Genomic DNA, 20,162 nt, shown 5'->3' with positions numbered 1-20,162 from the left:
TCAGTACAACTAGCAGTAGAAGACTTTATACTGCTTACAAATGTTATTTCAAATGATAGTGTATCAATAAATAGTTCTATGGTCATAAAACTATAGATCCTGCCTAGTTCTATATATTTTTCCACCTTTAAGAGTCTCCTTTCAGTTTTTCCTTTTCCAGGGCAATGCCTCCATTCTTTGTGCATTCTACTTAAATGATTCTAAAACTCTCCTAGCATCCCTGAAAAAGTAATACAGAATGATAAGAAAAAAGGTTGTCTGATGTTGGATAAGCTTTTCCAAAAGTATTTTAATAACTGTGCTATTGAACACAATAAAAAATGGCAAGAGGAAAGGCAAGAGAAGCATCCCACTTTATTGATTACCCATACCCGAGGTGAAAACCAAGATGGTTTTGAGTCAAGACAGTGGAGGAACACAGACATTTTCCAGAAGTGTGGTGGCACAAAGAGTTGGAGATACTCTTTCCTCTGCATTCAAATCATACATGAGAATGACGAGAAAAATCAGGGCCATTGCTGATTGCTAATACATTGGCAAGCAGCCATGCTGTGACCCACAAAAAACCTTATGAACATCTTTTCTATACCAAGAGATTTGGTAAGAAGAAAGTGTGATCATTTCCCTCGAGAAACATAATCTATTACAGAGAGCTCAGAAATAAATCTAAACATAAAAGACCAAATAAGTTTTGACAAAGGCACCAAGGGGACACAGTAGGGAAAAAATAGTCTCGTCAATAAATGGTGCCGGAAAATCTGGTCGTTCTCATGCGAAAGAATGAAATTGGACCTTTGTCTTACACCGTACACTTAAATGAAATCAAAATGTAAGAACTTCCTAAATTTAAGACCTGAAATCTTTAAACTCCTAGAAGAGAACTTAGGGGGAAAACTCCTTGACATTAGAGTTGGCAATGGTATTTTAATATCACACCAAATGCTCTGGCTACAAAAGCAGAAATAAATAATGGGATTACCTCAAACTAAAAAGCTTCTGCACAGTAAAGGAAACAGTCAGCAAAATAAAATAGCAACCTGCATATCGGGAAAAATATTTGCAAACCATATATCTGATAAGGGGTTAATATTCAAAATTTATGAAGATTTTATACAACTCAGAAATAGATAAATAGATAAAAAATGGGCAAAGGCCCTGAATAGACATTTCTCCACAGAAGACATAAAAATAATCAACTGGTATATGAACAGATATTCCACATTTCATTGTCATTAATCATCAGGGAAATACAAATCCAAAACTCTTTTAGATACCTCCTCATATCAATTAGGATAGCTATAATAAAAAATGCGTAACACATTTTAGTAAGAGTGTGGAGAAAAGAGTACTCATACTGTTGGTGCAAATGTGAATTGTGCAGCCATTATGGAATATGGTATGGAGGTTTCTAAAAAAATTAGCAATAAAAGTACCGTATGATTTAGCAATCTCTCTTTTGGGTATATACCCAGAAAAAATGAAATTACCACTTCATAAAGCTGTCTGCACTCCCATGTTCGCTGCAGGATTATTCTTGATAGCCAAGATATGAAAACAACCTAAGTGTCTGTTGATGTACAGATAGATAAACTGTGGTATCTAAAAAACAGTGGAATATTATTCAGCCTTAAAAAAAGAGATTCTGCCATTTTTCACATCCTAGGTGAATCTGGAGGAAATTTTGCTATGTGAAATAAGCCAAACACAAGAAGGAAAATATTGCATGATCTCAATTATGTGTGGCATCTAAAAATTATATACAGATATAGAGAATGAAACAGTGGTTACCAGAGGCAGGGGCCAAGGGAAGGAAATGGAGATATGTAGCTCAGAGGATATGATGTAACAGATATGGAGGAGAAATGTGTCTAGAGATGTAATGTACAACGTGAGGACTACAGTTAATAACACTTGAGGACTACAGTTAATAACAGATTTGAGATTTGAGATTTGATAAATGAGTAAGTTTTAGCTACTCTTGCCACAAAAAAAGAAAAAAAAAGGGCAATTATGTGAGATAATGGATAATTTGCCTCACTGTAATAACCATTTTACTATCTGTATGTATCACATAACCTTATGTTGTATATCTTTAATATACAAAATAAAATTTGTTTTAAAAATTAAGAAAAGAAGCTTAGTCTATTAGGTAAGAAATGTATCAATTTAATGGTGTTGTAATGATAACTGGAATAGAGATGTAAACAAGTAGCTATTTTAACTCTAGGAAGTTGGAGAATATATTCAATAGAAAGTAGGTAAGTCCTCAGCAGCAATTTTATTTTATTTTATTATTATTATACTTTAGTAATTTCTTAAGATGTTTTCTAGTTTTCTTGCTGTGTAAGAAGAGTGTCTATTGCAAGTTCTGCCAGGGATTAACAGTTCTAGGCCTGTCTCTGATATACATTAAGACTGTTACCAAATGTACATGGTTTAAGAACCTTACCTATATAGTCTTTAATCAGCAAAATAAATATAAGAGGTACTATTTTCCTCATTTTACGAACTTTCTTGTCATTTAGTTTCTTATCAGTTAGAATTCCATTTTAAACACAGTCTGCCTCCAAAACCTACATTTTTTTTTTTTGAGACGGAGTCTGTTGCCCAGGCTGGAGTGCAGTGGTGCGATCTGGGCTCACTGCCAGCTCTGCCTCCCGGGTTCACGCCATTCTCCTGCCTCAGCCTCCCGAGTAGCTGGGACAGCAGGCACCTGCCATCACGCCTGGCTAATTATTTTTTTGTATTTTTTTAGTAGAGACGGGGTTTCACCGTGTGAGCCAGGATGGTCTCTATCTCCTGACCTCGTAATCCGTCCGCCTCAGCCTCCCAAAGTGCTGGGATTACAGGTGTGAGCCTCCGCACCCGGCCCAAAACCTACGTTCTTAACTGCAAATCGTATAGCCTTTGTATCCTTTTAAGGTCATCATTACATTGAGAATGATGTTTTTAGAAAATGTGAGAAGTTCCCTACATGAGCAGTTTAAACAATGGGAAGTTTGAAGCCAATGATCAAAACTTCACTTTTGGAGGAGAAACGATGCCCATAGTCTCTAATATGTCAAATGGTCACTTAGTAAATGCTGTCGAGAAGTTTAAGGAATGAATGTCTTTAAAAAATAATACTTAATACTTTCTCCTTAGTAATTATTTCTTTAATCACAGTACCTTTTATAATCTGAAATGTATTAAGTTGCTTTTAATTCTTATAGTGCTTTTCGGGGACCTAAAAGATAATTTTTTAGACATAAAAGGAAAATAAAAGATCACTATTTGGATAAGGGACCCACCCTCATAGGGAATTGAATTAGAAAATTAGCAAACGACCTCCAGTTCTCTAAAGTCTTATTTTGAGGGTTTTTTTTTTTTTGCCTGCTTTTTTGAAAAAACTAATTTTTATACTGTGAATCTGTTTATTCATAGAAATGCTAATTCTTCATCCCATTTTTGTGAATCCTTTCATTAAAGCTTCTGGCAATGAGTGGAGGTGAAGTAAAGACACAGTGAAGAATACAGAGAAGTAGGAGTCTTTTTTTTTCTTGTCTTCTTTGCAGCAAAAAGGTTTGAAGGAAGCATGCAAAATTTAGGCTGCGATTCTAATGTTGAACAAATGAGCATATCACTTCTCTTACAGAGACCTTAACTGCTTGAAAAAACAGGGGTTTCTTATAAGGAGGAAAAGGCAATGCCACCCTCAGGATTTCTATTTATGAACTTAAATCCTCCTAAAAAGGACCATTGCTATTCTTGAATTTCAAACATTTAATATTTTAATGCTATTTATTTTAATTTTTCTCACTTTCACAACCATCTTTAACACAATTTACTTTCTTTTTTACATGAGACTGATTATGACCTACTACAAACGGGTTATTAAGTTTGCTAAAAATTTAGGTCTTCAGTGCCTTGAAATATTTTCAGATTTTGTAGAAAAAAATAGCAAACATAAATGGCAACCAATTTTGGTAAATGAGAGAACAAGTTATTGGATTTGTTCAAGAACTGTTTGGGATACATAGAGGTTAGGAAGTTTTGCAGAATTTTGATAGCCTTGGATAATTTAATCGAATGTTTCCATACTTATTTATATTATGATATAAAAATGCAGTTACTTAAAATGTAACCCAGGTGTACAGGTTTTCAAGGAGTCTCTCTCTCTCTCTGCCAGTTAAAACACCACACACTGACTATGATGTTAAATTATCTCTGATTTTTATTTATGATAACTGAAGGGCTGAAAAACCTACATAGCATGACAAATACAACATATCTCAACAAAACTTCTCTGGACCTTCAGAAACTCTAAGGGTCAGGCTGCAGGGTGAATCACTGTTGGATGTAATTTTTGCCTGGACATAGCGAAATTACAGTGTATCAGAAAAGTTCAATGCCAGAGTGGATTTTAGACCTGGGATCATGTTGCCATTTATGAGGAACTAGACAAATACTCTGTATGTTTTCATTTAAGGGAATGTTTAACATGATCTGCACATCTTAGCTCTCAAGTCAAACTTGGCATCAGGACAAACCCTAAAAGAAGGCAGATGAGGAGTGAGCTCCAGAGAGCAGAGCCAGTACCTAGGTGTCTTCCCATAGTTCCAGTGTTCTGAAAAGTCCATTTCTCCTGGACGGGTTATTTGATGTTGAGGCCAATCAAAATGCTACCTCATCATTTTTGAAAGCTTATCTTTATTTTTTTTAGATCAAAATTGTTACTCTGAATTGTTTCTTTAGGATAGATCACAAAAAGGGAAATTTGGGGTTTGAGTTTTTTGTAGTTGTTGTTTTGTTTTGTTTTTGAAACAGGGTCTTGCTCTGTTGCCCAGGCTGGGGTGCAGTGGTGCGATCTTGGCTCACTGCAACCTCTGCTTCCCGGATTCAAGTGATTCTCCTGCCTCAGCCTCCCTAGTGGCTAGACTACAGGTGAGCACCACCGTGCCCAGCTAATTTTTGTATTTTTAGTGGAGATGGGGTTTTGCCATGTTGGCCAGGCTGGTCTCGAACTCCTGACCTCAGGTGATCCACTCGCCTTGGCCTCCCGAAGTGCTGAGATTACAGGCATGAGCTGCCATGCCTGGCCTAAATTGTCATTTAATGACATTCAACACATTTTGCCAAATGTTTCCCCAAAACATTATGCTAATTAACAATCATATCAACAAAGTAAAACTGTGGCAGTGTCCCTGTGTTTGAAGTCCATTTTGAAATTTACTTTCACTTTTCATGATTATGCAGATACTATTTATAAGTTCCTATTTTTGTGAACAAATACTTTGTTTCCTCAAGACTAAAATAAATAATGCTACTTTATGTAGTGCTTTCTTTCGTTCCAAGAGATAATGTGTATACTGGAAAATGAAGATATTATGTGTCAAATAGTATAAATGGTACATTTTCTCACACCTACATTGTATTAACAAGACATATATAAACTATTTTGTTCTGGCTGTGCTATGTAATGCAGGCAAGAAAGCCAAAATTTACTTAAGCAGCTCTGTAAGTTGTAAAGACATTTTAATATTTCCAAACAACATTTAGTGAGCACTATAATTTATTTCTGTCTAAAACCTATTTAGTCCAAAGTGCATGTACTAATTTTATGAAAAAATTCTAAACAATTTCCTATATTCTACTTTTCTGTCTACTCATGAGAAAAAAAAAAAAACATGTAAGTCTCTACTGAGTAGTTGAATTCAATGAAACCTTTGCCAAGGTTGAACAGTACAAGGAAAAGGAGTGATTTATTATTTATTTATTTATTCAATCTTAGATGCTGATTATATATTTTCCTCAAACTAGTATATCTGCTAAATACAGAAATATGTGCATTAGACACTGGCATTTCCACAGCAGAGACGCATAATAGAGACAAAGTCATTTTATGTGTGTTGATACTTTGCAAGCCATGTATCTTATGTACTCAGTATTGACCAAGAATAATTGCATTACTCTGCACTGAGACTTATGTTTTCTTTTATTACATAAATGCATTAAGAGAAGGCTTGAATTTCCTATAGCAACTCTCTGCTCTATATGTTTTGAGATGTGTGTGTGTGTGTGCGCGTGTCAGTCTTTGAATTAGGACTACTTTTTTCAGTGTATTTTCTGAAAAATGTTTCTGAGTAGGCCTTTTTGGCTAGATCGGAGATACTTCATCTTAATTATAATATTAAAGGATTTCTATGATGTGTCTCTCTGTATAAATACAAATTACTTTTAATTTTGTAAGGTCTAGAAAAATGAGCTGCTGTTTTCTATGTTCTATCTTATATTCTTTTTCCATAGCCCTGAATACAAGGAAAAAAAGTCTGAAAATATACCTACACTTGCTAATTATTGAGTATCTTCCCCTTTTATTAAATGCATATTGGCAAATAAGTCTCTGTAGGGAAAAAAAGGCTATCTAGTTATTTTTCCTTAGTAAACTGGATTTCCATTCTCTTCTCATTGTCCTCAAGTTTAAAATCTAGACAACTATTTTCTATTCAGACAAACCCCTCTAGACAGATGTCATTGTGAAAGACCCTAATGGGAGGTTGTTTCTGGTGAAGGCTCATCATTTCTGTGGCATGAAATCAAGAAGTGGAGAAAACGTCCATTCACCCTCATTTATGGAAGTCACTGATCTCCGATAAAGAAAAGTGAAAACTATTTCTATAGTCAGGTAAAATCTGATAAATGACCCATGCTATTTTGATCAATCTTTGCTGCAGATAATCATGTTGTTAAATTAGGAGAATTCAGGATAGTAGTGAAAATAAGTGATTCTTCTTCCGCCATTGAAAATTCTATTGAGAATAAAAGTCAGGCATTTAGCAAGAAAGCCTTTTTCTGTAATTATTTAAGATTAAGTTTCAATACATTAGATTATTAATGGTGACTGTGGAGAGAGTGGATTTTTTTTTCCATGTCATACTTTGAGCTCGGCTGGGATATTATTTTTTTTGACAAGATCATTGTTCTTCTTCACTCTTAAAATTGTGTTAGAAGTATTACTGCCTTTCCTTTTCTTTTTGTTGCTTATCTGCTGAAACTATTCAGTTATTCTCTTTTCTCACATGCCACTACTCTTGTTCATTTTGTTTCCATTTTCAGGTTAGCAATGTGTGTGATAGGTAAAAAGGGGGTGTAAAGAGCCTTCCCCACCTAACACTAAGTGTTCCAAGCATCCAAGCAATCGACGTCTCCCTGCCTTGCAGAAACACACCACTGTAGGGAGTGAAATGTACACTGCTTCTGATGTGATATAATTATCTCTTTGGGTTATACGTTTAAAGACACCTAAAAGACCACATAATAATTTAGTTAATTTATGTAGTATAAATACTCACATGCTTACTTTTAAGCACTTACTTTATAGCTGACAGTGTTTGAAGTAAATTTGCATGCACAAACTAATTTATAGCTCTGTAAAATAAGGCATAAAGAGGATTAATATTAGGGCCCTGCTTCCTAGCTTGGGAGAGACTGACCCTTATAATGAGTGAATAAATTATGTACTATTTTTAGAAGGGATATATGCTGTAGAAAAAAATGAGGCAAGGAAAGGGCAATGGGGGAAGGCAAGGGAACTTTGCAATTTCCAAGAGAGTGGTCATAGTACATCTCAGTTACAAGGTGGCATTGTAACAAAGACTTGAGAAGGTGAGGAAACAAGCTTTGAGATATCTCAAAAGAAAAGAAAGAGTGTTCTAAGCAGAAAGAAGGAACTAAGGGATTGGGACAGGAATACATCTGGTGAATTTGAACAATAGCAAGGGGACCAATGTGGCTGGATGAGGTTGATTATAGAGAACAATTATAGGATAATAAGGCTGAGGAAGAGCAGCCCACCTAGAGCAATGGTTCCCAACATTGGCTGTGTGTGAGAGACACTCAGAGTTCTTTGCAGCAACATGGATTGAGTTGGAGGCCGAATCCTAAGCAAATTAACAGAAACGGAAACCAAATACCACATGTTCTCACTCGTAAGTGGGAACTAAAACATTGAGTTCACATGGACATAAATATGGACACAATAGACAATGGACTACTGGAGGGTGGAGAGGTGGGTGGGTTTCAAAACTACCTATTGGGTACTTGCTCACTACCTGGGTTATGGGATCTGTACTCCAAACCTCAGCATCGTGCAACATTGCCATGTAACAAATTTGCACATGTATTCACTATATCTAAAATAAAAGTCGAAATAAAAAGTCTTGAGGCAGGGCTAATTAAATCACAATCTCTAGGGTAGAATCCTGGCATTCACAGTTTTTAAATTATGTGCAGCCAAGGTTGAGGACCATTTCAGCCGAGGCCTTATGGGTGATTGTAAGGACACTAGCTTTTAAATGAGACTGGGAGCATTTTGAACAGAAGACTTGCAAGATCTGACTTGCCACAATCACTGTGTTTGCTACATTGAGAAGAGATAGAAGGGGGTTATTGATGCCCATCGTCAATGACCACCTGTAACAAGATTGGGTTTATTGATAGTTGCTAAGCAAGGAAAATAGCCTACTAGGAGAAACTGGGACATGGCTTAACAAGAGGAACTTGTTCTAGGATTTGGACTTGTGTTGGGTCATTTAGAGAAGGGCTCAAGGAAGCAAGAATTTTCTTTTGATTGCATGTTTTCAAGAAATAGGATAATTCTGTAATTGTATATCTGAACAAATTTTATTTAGGAGGTGAGAGAAATTGAACTAAAGTTATAATTGGTTATATACAATACTCATGTCAGTCAGGAAAGGGGAATGAATATTTGAGGAGTTTCGAGTTTACACTGTGATTTTTTTTTGTCTGTGTTCAGAAATGAATAGAGTGGCCTTCTTTTTGTGTGGTTTTATTTCTCAGTCTACGGAGTGACCTTGTTTAATGTTGTTGATATGTGCAAATATTTATGTTCAACGGAAGATCACTACAGCTCAGCTGTTATTGTAAGTTCAGGTATTAGCAACACCAAAGTCTAGACGACATCACCAGCAAACTGCCAACTGTTGGCCAGTGTCAGAAATGGAAGCAGAAAGAGCAGTTGGGGAGTATTCCAAGGACTGAATAAGGAAATGATGGTGACTTGAGCTAGGTATGGAGAGAGCAGTAGAGATGGTCAGAAGTGGGCAGATTCTGGATCTATTCTGAAGGCAGGTAGAAGTGAAAAGCTTTGATAGAAATGAATAAATAATATAAAGATAATAAAGCAAATCAAAGAAATCAAACATTGATTCTTCAAAAAGATTGGTAAAATTGACAGACCTTTAACGAAATGGACCTAGGGAGAGAGAGAAAGGGAGAGAGACAGAGAGAGGGATAGACAAAGAGAGAGAGAAGATTCAAATTACTATAATCAGAAATAAAAGTGGGGACATTACTTTCAATTCTACATAAATAAAAAAGATTATAAGATTAGAGTACCATATACAAGTACATGCCACAAAATTGGATAACTTAAGTATAATAAACAGATTCCTAGAAATGTAAAACCTACCAAGATTAAAGCACAAAGAAATAGAAAATCTGAATGGACCTACAACTAGCAAAGAGATTTGATGAGTAATAAAAGATCTGCCAACAAAGTACAGCCCTGGAACTGTCCCATTAGTGTCAGTGGTGAAGTTTGCCAAGTATGTAAAAAAGAACTAACAACAATCCTCTCAAATTTTTCCAAAAAATTGAAGACAAGGAATATTTTCTAACTTATTCAATGAGGCCAGCATTACCCTGAGACTCAAGCCAGACAAAGAGACTGCAAAAAAAAAAAAAAAAAAAACTATGAACCTATATCCTTTATGATCATTTATGCAAAATCCCCAACAAAATATTAGCAAACTTATTTCAGAAGCATATTAAAAAGATTATACAACATGACCAAGTGGGATTTTTTTCCTGGAATGCAGGAATGCTTCAACCTAGGAATATCTGTCTATGTAATGCACCACATTAACAGAACAAAGGAAAGAAAAAAACACGTGGTCACCTCAATTGATGCAGAAAAAAAATTTGATACAATTCAATATTTAATTCAGGATAAAAATACTCAACAAACCAGGAATAAAAGGAAACCACCTCAACATAATAAAAGCTATGTATGAAAAACTCACAGCTACATTATACTCATTGGTGAAAGACTAAAAGCTTTTCTTCTAAGATCAGGAATAAGGAAAGGATGTCCATCCATATCCATGTTTGCCACTTCTATTCGTAGTACTAGCAAAAGCAATTAGTTTAAAACATAACAAAAAACAAAATAATAGGAATAAAGAAAATGAAATAAAAGTCATACAAATTGGAAACAAAGAATTTTTATACATAAATATCCCTGTAAGTTCTACAAAAAAACCTGTTAGAACTAAAAAATGAATTCAACAAAATGTAAAGTTAAAATACAAAAATTGGTTGCATTTCTTTACATTAGCTATGAACCATCCAAAAAGGAAATTAAAAAACCAATTCTCTTGCAATAACATAAAAAAGAATAAAAGTCTTTAGGAATTAAGATGGTGAAAGACTTGTACAATAAACAATAAAAAACATTTCTGAAATAAATTTTTAAAAATATAGGTAATGAAAAGATATTCCATGTTCATAGATCAGAAGACGTAATATTCTTAAGATGCCAGTATCACTCAAAGTGATCTACAGATTCAATATAATCCCTGTTAAAATACCAGTCACATTTTTTAGCTGAAATAGAAAGTAAGTTCATATTGAATCTCAAAGAACCCCAAATAGACAAATTAATTCTGAAAAAGAGGAACAAAGTTGGAGGACACACACACCCTGATTTCAAAACATATTACAAAACTACAGTAAACAAAACAGTATGGTACTGCCAAAAAGACCAATGTATAGATCAGTGGAATAGATTACAGAGTCCAGAAATAAATCCTCACATATATGAAAAAGTGATTTTTTTTATTTTGGCAAAGGTACCAACACCATTCAATTGGTAAAATCCAGTATTTTCAATACATGCTGCTGGGAAAACTAGACATCAACTTGCAAAAGTATGAAGTTGGACCCTTACCTAACTTCATATTCAAAAACTAACTCAAAATCAATCCATAAACTAAATATAAGACCTAAAACTATAAAACTCTTAGAAGAAAATATAGGACAGAAACCTTATGATGCTGTGTCTGTCAATGATTTAATGGATGACACCAAAGACACAGGCAACAAAATAAAAAATAAACAAATCGGACTTTATGAGAGCTTTAAAATTTTTTGCATCCTAAAACACTATCAACAGAGTAAAAAGGCAACCCCAAGAAGGGGAGAAACTTCTTGCAAACTATATATCTGATAAGGGATTGATATCCACAATATAGGAGAGAACTTCTAAAACTCAATAATAGACCAACAGCTCAATTCAAAAATAGACAAAATATTTTAATGGACATTTCTCCAAAGAAGACAAAATATTTTAATGGACATTTCTCCAATAAGCATGTGAAAAGATGTCCAGCATCACCAACATTAGGGAAATGCAAATCAAAACAATGAGATACCACCTTGCATCCATTAGATTACTACCCAAAAATAATAAAAACCCAAAACAAAACCAAACAAAAAACCAATCCAGAAGTGAACAAGTGTTGGTGAGGATGTGGAAATCAGAACTCTTGTGCACTGTTAAGGAATGTAAAATGGCATAGCTACTGTGGAAGAGGAAAGCAATTCTTCAAAAAAATTAAAAATATAATTACCATATGATTCGGCAATTCCAGTTTTGGGTATATACTCAAAATAATTAAAAGCAAGATCTCAAAGAGATATTTGCACACTCGTGTTCATAGAAACATTATTCACAATAGCTAAAACCTGAAACTAACCCAATTATTCATTGACTGATGAGTGGATCAGAAAAATGTGGTGAATGCATACAATGGAATGTTATTTAGTCATAACAAGGAAAGAAATTCTGACATACACTACAAAGTGAATAAAACTTGAGGACATGGCCAGGTGCGGTTACTCACACCTGTAATCCTAGCACTTTGGGAGGCTGAGGTAGGTGGATCACCTGAGGTCAGGAGTTTGAGACCAACATGGCCAACATGGTGAAATCCCATCTCTACTAAAAATACAAAAATTAGCTGGGAGTGGTGGTGTGCATCTGTAATCCCAGCTACTCAGGAGGCTGAGGCAGGAGAATTGCTCGAACCTGGGAAGAGGAGGTTGTAGTGACCTGAAATCGCTCGTGCCACTGCACTCCAGCCTGGGCAATAGAGCAAAACTCTGTCCAAAGAGATAAGTAAATAAATGAAAATAAATAAAATAAAAAAAAACTTGAGGACATACTGCTCAGTGAAATAAGCCAGTCACAAAAAGAAGTAATGATATGATTAGACTTATCTGAGGTATAGTGAATAGCCTAAATCTTAGAGACAGAAAGTAGAATGGTAGATTCCTGGGCCTGAGGGAAGAAAGGAGTGAATAATTCTTGTGAAATAGGTACAGATGTCAGTTTTGTGAGATGAAAAGAGTTTTGGACATGGATGTTGGTGATGGTTGTGCAACAATATGAAAGCACTTAATACTCCTAAGTTGTGCACTTAAAATGGCTTAGATAATAATACATTTTATGTTATGTGTATTTTATCACAATAAAGAAAAAGTAGGGGAAAAAGCAAATAAGAAGAGGGCTTGATATACCACTGCTGGTTTAAAGATGTAAGGAGCCACATGAAAAGATATGACAGGTGGGCTTAAGGAGATGAAAGAAATCCTCAGCAGACAGGCAGCAATAAAACAAGGATCTCAGTCTTGTAGCCACAAGAAACTGAATTCTGCCAACCATCTAAATGAGAATAAGCCAGGAAGTAGATTTCCACCCCCCCCAGCCTCCAGATAGAGCCATCGTACCTTGTACTTTTATTACTACCTTTTGAGACCCTAAGCAGACAGCCATGCCATGCCATCCTAGACCTCTGACCTACAGAAACTAAGAGATAATAAATGAGTGTTGCAAGTCTCTAGGTTTGTGGTTGTTTGTTACATAGCAATAGAAAACTAATAGAAACTAAAATAAAACAAATGCCCTGGGTATCAATAGAAAACAAATGCACTGGCAGTTACTTTCTTTCAACACTCTAAAGATAACATTCCTTTTCCTTCTGGTTTCCATTGCATCTATTAAAGAGGTCTAATAATTATTCTTTGAAGGTGATTTATGCTTTTTTTTCCAGCTGCTTTTAACATTTTTCTCTCTGGCACAGATTTTTGGCAGTTTGGCTAGGGTGTGCCTATGTGGGTTTTCTTTGTATTTGTTCTTTTGTGCTCACAGGGATCCTTGAAATATGGCTTTATATTCTTTTCAGTTTTGAAATTTATTAGACAGATTTTTCAAATATTTCTTCAGTTCCTGGAAATACTGTATGCCCCACAATGAGTTCTGAAAGGAGGCCAACATTATTTCAACAAACGATCAACAATATAATTGTTAAGAGGGAATGGGAAGTAGAGATAAAATAACTTACAATATCAGGCATACATAGTCATGAAATAAGATGGAACTATCAAGCCAGGCTCAGTGGCTCACACCTGTAATCTCAGCACTTTGAGAGGCTGAGGCAGGAGGATCGCTTAAGCCCAGGAGTTCCAGACCAGTCTGGGCAATATGGCAAAACCTCATCTCTACAAAAAATACAAAAATTAGCTGGGCATGGTGGCACATGCCTGTAGTCCCAGCTACTCAGAGGCTGAGATGAAAGGATCTCTTGAGCCCGGGAGGTTGAAGCTGCAGTGAGCCGTGATCATGCCACTGCATCCATCCTGGGCAACACAGCGAGACCCCATCTCAAAAAAACAAAGAAAAGAAAAATGGAATTATTAAATTGTGCTACAAGACATGGGAATATTAATGCAATTGCACTTGATTTGGGTTGTAAAAATGGGTAGCGTTAATATAAATAATTCCTTATATCCTGGAGAGCAGGTTATCTTGGGTAATAAGAGATCCCTGTGAATTTTAAGCAAGCAACTTGAGTTTTAGCTTAAAATATTCATATTTTGGCTCTTTAGGCAATTGAGCTTTTGTCAAGAAGTATGAAACATTTGAGCTCATTAGCCTAGTCTGAGGAAAATATATATATATATACACACACATATATATAATGCAAAGACAATATAAATAAACATTTAACATGACAGAAAAAAATCACGTTATTTTAAAAATACATCACTGATTTCTGCCTACCCCCAGAGAAAAAATAGTAGGGTCTTTTACGAATCATACATTTTGTTCATCTATATTACTATAGTATACTGTTAATGTGATTATCTAAAAAAAAATTATACTATTTGTCTAATAACAACCCACCTCATATCACCATAGCACTAACAATCTTCTCATAAATGTAAGCATAGTAGTGAGTACTGTTATTAACATGAGCTGACTAATACAATTTCACATTTCAAATGCAATTGTGGGTGCTCCTTAGACACCCTGATGTGCCTAAGTTATATTTACTTTTAAACATAAACATAAAGAAAATAAACATAGGTTATTTGTAAGACTGTAAAAATTTAGTATGAATTAATACGCAGTTATTGATTGTATTTTTGTAATATTTTTCATAGCCTATTGAGTCCTCTTTAAGGACTCTCGAGTTACAAGAGTTCCTGGTGGGACTCATTTATCCAGTAACAACAAAACGTTCTCTTCTTTTTCACTGTCAGTCTTCAGTGCTACTCAAGCAGCCTTGATTTCTTCATTATTCCCAGTTTCTAAAATACAATTTCCATAATGACACTGTCAGTCTATTACCATACACGAGCTGTCTGGACACTTCTATACTTTCTGCTTGTGAACTAGATCCCATCCTTTCTTTACTATTCAGTGGTGTCTCTCCAGCAAAGCCCACCACTTTTTCCTTGTCTACTGTGTCTTCCCCATGAGCCTAAATAAACATGCTGTTCAATTCTCTTGACCCCATTTTATATGACAGCTTTCCACCTCATTTCTCAGTTTTCCTTGATAAAGTCTTAGAAAGATGTTGTCAAAAGTTATTCTCTCCTCCAATATTTACTTAAATTCTCTCCATTCAGGCTTTTTCCCCTGTAATCAGGACCCACAAGGGCCTTATATTGTTACATCTAAAAGTCAATTCTTAGCCCTCATCCTGATTTGTACAGTAGTCCACCCTTATCTGCAGTTTTGCCTTCCACAGTCAATCTCAGTCTGAAAATATAAAATGGAAAATTCCAGAAATAAATTCACAAGTTTTAAATTGCACTCCATTCTGAGTAGTGTGATGAGATCCCACGCTGTCCTTATCTGTCCTGCCCAGGATGTGAATCATCCTTTTGTCCAGTGTATTCAGGCGGTCTATGACCCCCTGCCTATTAGCCAACTTGATTATCAGATAGAAAAGCAGCGTACATAGTGTTCAGGATAATCCAGAGCTTCAGCCATCTACTAAGGGGTCTTGGAAAATATCTCTTGTAAATAAATGGGGATTACTAAAAGCAATATTTGCAGGTAACCACATTTTCCATTGCCTGAAAACATTTTATTCACTTGGCTTTCAAGATGGCAAATTCCCTAGGTTTTCCTCAACTTCCTTGATTGTTCCTTCTCATCTTTGCTTCTTTCTTTCTGGCTCTGACGTCTAGACCTTAGATCTTTTATCTTCACTACGGTAGAAAACTCATCTAGTCTCCAGCTTTAAATGCCATTGATATGATCGTGTCTCCCAAATTTATATCTCTAGTTTAAACCTCTTCATTGAACTCCAGACTCAGATCTAACTCTCTATTAGACATCTTCCCCTGGATGTTTAATTGGGATCTCAAATTTTTCATACCCACCTGCAGGCTTCTGAGACTTTCCTCCAAACACAGTCTTAGAGTATGCCCGGGGTTAGAAGTGACAACAGCATTCTTCAGTTGCTACAGGTAAAAACTTTGTACTCATCTTTAAGTCCACCCTTTTCCTTATACTCCACATCCATTCCACAAAGCATAGCTAAATGTGGCTAGAGATGGAAAAACAAAAACAAACAAACAAACAAACAAAAACCCAGTGACACCTGTTCTCACTTTACATTGGGGATTGCTGCCCTAAAGTGTGTTCTTGGTGCTACCCAGCAAGCACATGCAATTTCCCCAGTCCGTTCCTTCCCCTACCCTCCTCAATGAATAACACATTTTTCTTCCGTCTTCTTTGACATCTGTCTTCCACTTCCCTATTCCTAGCCTCAACTGATGATTTGACATACTATTTCACTGAAAAAATAGAAACAACCAGAAAAGAACTTTTAGAAGTTCCAGCACCATTTCTACCCACTTGTAAAGTCAGTCTTTTCTCCTGTACCCGAAGTAAACTGTCCGTGTTTCTTTTGTGTAGAACCCCTCTCTATTTGCCTGTTCAACAGCATTACTCCTGAAAGTTCTTCTGTCTACCAGTCTTTTCTATAAGAAAGAAAAAAAATGTTTTTCCCTCTCACATCTTAAAAATATCTTCTCTTGATCTAATTTCTCCTTCCTGCTAACATACCATTTTTCTCTCATTTCCTTTACATTTTCCTCCTTTCTTTTATATTACTCAAAAGAATTCACTGTATTCACTTTCTTTAAACTTTCTCTTCTGAATCTCTTTTTAACTCAGTCCAGTGAGGCTCTGGCTGTCACCATTCAACAGAAACTCTTCTTATCCAAGCTACCAGTGACCTAGATCCGGTGACCTATTCTCAATCTTCATTTGACACAGATGGTATCACCCTCCTCCTTCAAATACTTAAACTTGACTTGGCTCCCATGGCATGGGGCACAACTCTTTGTTTTTTTTCTCCTATTTTTATGCCTTCTTTTTGTCACTTTGATAATTTTCTAATTTATATCTCCAGCCTAACCTCCTCATGTGAACTCTGGATTCATACATACAGCTCTTGACCTGACATGATCACTTGAATACCTAATAGGAACAGCAAGTGCAACGTGTCCAAAATTGAGATTCTGTTTCCCTCAACCACCTCCAAACCTGCCTCCCCACAGTCTTCCCCACTTCATAAATGGTACCTCCATTGTTCCAAATGCTTAGGTTAAAGACTTTGAAATCCTTAACTTCTGTTTTTCTCATACTACAACTTTGATATCAATTAATCCTGTCATGTCTGGTTTCAAAGTATCTCCAAAATGGTTTATTTTTTTCTTCATTGCTACCACCCTGAATTAGTCTGTTTTCACACTGCTCTAAAGAACGGCCTGAGGCTGGGTAATTTATAAAGGAAAGAAGTTTAATTGACTCACAGTTCTACATGACTTGGGAGGCCTCAGGAAACTCACAATCATGGCAGAAGGTGAAGGGGAAGCAAGGCACGTCTTATATGGTGGCAGGAGAGAGAGAGAATGAAAGGAGAAGCACAACTTTTAAACCATCAGATCTCATGAGAATTCACTCACTATAACGAGAACAGCATGGGGGGAAATCACCCCCATGATCCAATCTTGTCCCCCCAGGTCCCTCTCTCAACACATGAGAATTACAATTCAAGATGAGATTTTGGTGGGAACACAGAGCCAAACTATATCACACCGTGACCTCGAATTCTCATTTCTTGTCTGGATTTTTGCAGTATTCTTCCCCTTCCTTTTTTGTCCTCCACTCTCTTCAGTAAAGTCAGATGTTGTCACATCTCTGCTTAAAACATCCCAATTGGTTCCCATCTCATTCAAAATCATAGCCAAAAAAATTGAAGTGACTGTCTAATATAATATCTTCTTATTCTACCCTCACTCATTGTCCTTGTGTCACCCTGGTCTCTGAATACATCTGAAACATGAGAAGCATGCTATGGCCTCAAGGCTTTGTCCCTGTGATTCCCTTAGTGGTGGGTGTCCTTTACCGGCATAGCTGCACAACTTGCTTCCTCACCTACCTCCTTCAGCCATTTACCTAGTTGCCAACTTTTCTATAAAGTCTTCCTTGATCATTGATAAAATCACAGCCCTTTGCTCTAACATTTTCAATATTCTTATTTTATTTTTTATTAGCCCTTTTACCATTACTTATTTATCTTGTGTTTTTATTGTTGTCTCCACTAATGTCCACACCCCCCTGGCTTTCATATGTAAAATCCATGAGGACAGAGGTTTTCTTTCTTTTCCCTGCTGTGCTCTTAGACTTTATACTTGTGCAGACATATAGCATGTATTTGCTAAGTTTTTGTCGAATGAATGAATAATGAATGACTGAGCACATAGTGGTTTTTACTCTCTCATGATTGCTTACTTGCTTATGAATTTCCCACACTAGAGTCTAAGCTTTCCTTTTTTATTTTTTTGAGACAGAGTCTCTGTCGCCCAGGCTGTAGTGCAGTGGCATGATCTTGGCTCACTGCAAAGTGGTAGTATACATAGATATTTAATATAGCGTCAAGTATTGTGAAGGATCTAAAATTTTACCTGACTGATAAGGAAACAAGTTAGCCTGCCACTGTTTCGTGGGTGCTGACACAAGAGGTGAGATTCCTGTGTCACAGACAGATGACTTTATTACTAATGGTATAGCAAATGTTGTGAGCAACATATTTGCATTGGTTCTTCTTGCTCCCCATGTGCCCTGAGAAAGGGACCAACAGAAAGGTGCCCAGGTAGATAGATGTACACATGAAGCAGGCTTGTATCACCGCTAAAGAGGCCTAAACTTATGGAACTAAAATCTTTTATGATGGGCTGCAAATAAACTTGTCTGACCTTTTCTTTAGAAGGAGACATTATCTTTATTCTACAGGATAATAACTTGCCTTCTGTTGTAGAGGGAGTTACTATCTGTCTTTCATAGCTCTACTATTTAGATATCCTTGAAAGGATAGCCTGGAACAAAGGGGCAGTTAATGGCCCTGCTCATAACCTGTGCAGAAGCATAAGAGACCCATGAGGAATTGTCTACCAATAATATCTGCATCGTCTAGATCTCAGGAGACCCTTTAAGCCATGAGTAGAATAGAGTAATTAATTATTCTTATTCCAAATACAATAATGATTTCTTTATTTATGTATTGGCATTTTTAAAAGAGTTAATTATTTCTATTCATTTATATAGACAGCTTTAAAATAATTTTATGGTACTTTTGCAAACATTCCCTTACTATTGTATATTTTATTTTAAATAATTAATGACTATTAACTATTGATGAAGTCTAGAGTTTAATTGCTTCAACCTTATGATAACTTCAAACACATAACCATTAGAATGCATGGAAAAGCCTGAAACTCAAAAGAATTACAACGTTACAGAACCTGTTCCAAAATAGAGAATAGAGTATTCATGAATTTGGAGTTTATAGCAAACGCTTAATCAAAGAAAGGACAACCTCTATGAACCTAAGCCAACATACTAGAATACTCAATTAACTTTTGTCCTCCTTCATGCAACTTTCAGCAGGGGCACAAAATCTAGAGGAAAAAAAAATCTTTGAAGGAACAAGAAGAGTCAATGTGGTGGACTTAACAGCAATTATTATTGTGTGGTGTAACACCTATTTCCAGAATGTGTCCCGTGGTCATACATGTTTTGGTTTTGTATCATCTTCCATTAAAAACACATAGCACAATGCTTGGTATAGAATAGCTGTTTAAAAATTGTTATAATTATTAATGATTTAACTTAATAGAAGCTGTATAATTTTTAAGAGGATAGGCTTTGCCATCAGGTTTGGGTTAGAATCGTGACAATAATAATGAGCACTGAAAAATTACATGTCACTCCTCTTTCAACCTCACATTTCTTATATCTAAAATAAGGACACGGGCCAGGTGCAGTGGCTCACGCCTGTAATCTCAGTACTTTGAGAGGCCCAGGCAGGTGGATCACTTGAGGTCAGGAGTTCAAAACCAGCCTGGCCAACATGGCAAAACCCCATCTCTACTAAAAATACAAACAGTAGCTGGATATGGTGGCAGGCACCTGTAATCCCAGCTACTCAGTAAGCTGAGGCATGAGAATTGCTTGAACCCGGGAGGTGGAGGTTGCAGTGAGCTGAGATCGCACCACTGCACTCCAGCCTGGGGTATAGAGCAAGACTCTGTCTCCAAATAAATAAATAAATAAAATAAAATAAAATAGGGACATGGCCAAGCACTGTGGCTTACCACTTGTAATCCCTGCACTTTGGGAGGCCAAGGCAGGAGGACCCTTGAGGCCTCAGACCAGCGTGGGCAACATGAGGAGACCC

The sequence above is a fragment of the Gorilla gorilla genome, chromosome 5 (genome assembly GCF_029281585.2).
Source record: "Gorilla gorilla gorilla isolate KB3781 chromosome 5, NHGRI_mGorGor1-v2.1_pri, whole genome shotgun sequence".
Taxonomy (NCBI): domain Eukaryota; kingdom Metazoa; phylum Chordata; class Mammalia; order Primates; family Hominidae; genus Gorilla; species Gorilla gorilla.
This window is presented reverse-complemented; position numbering follows the sequence as displayed.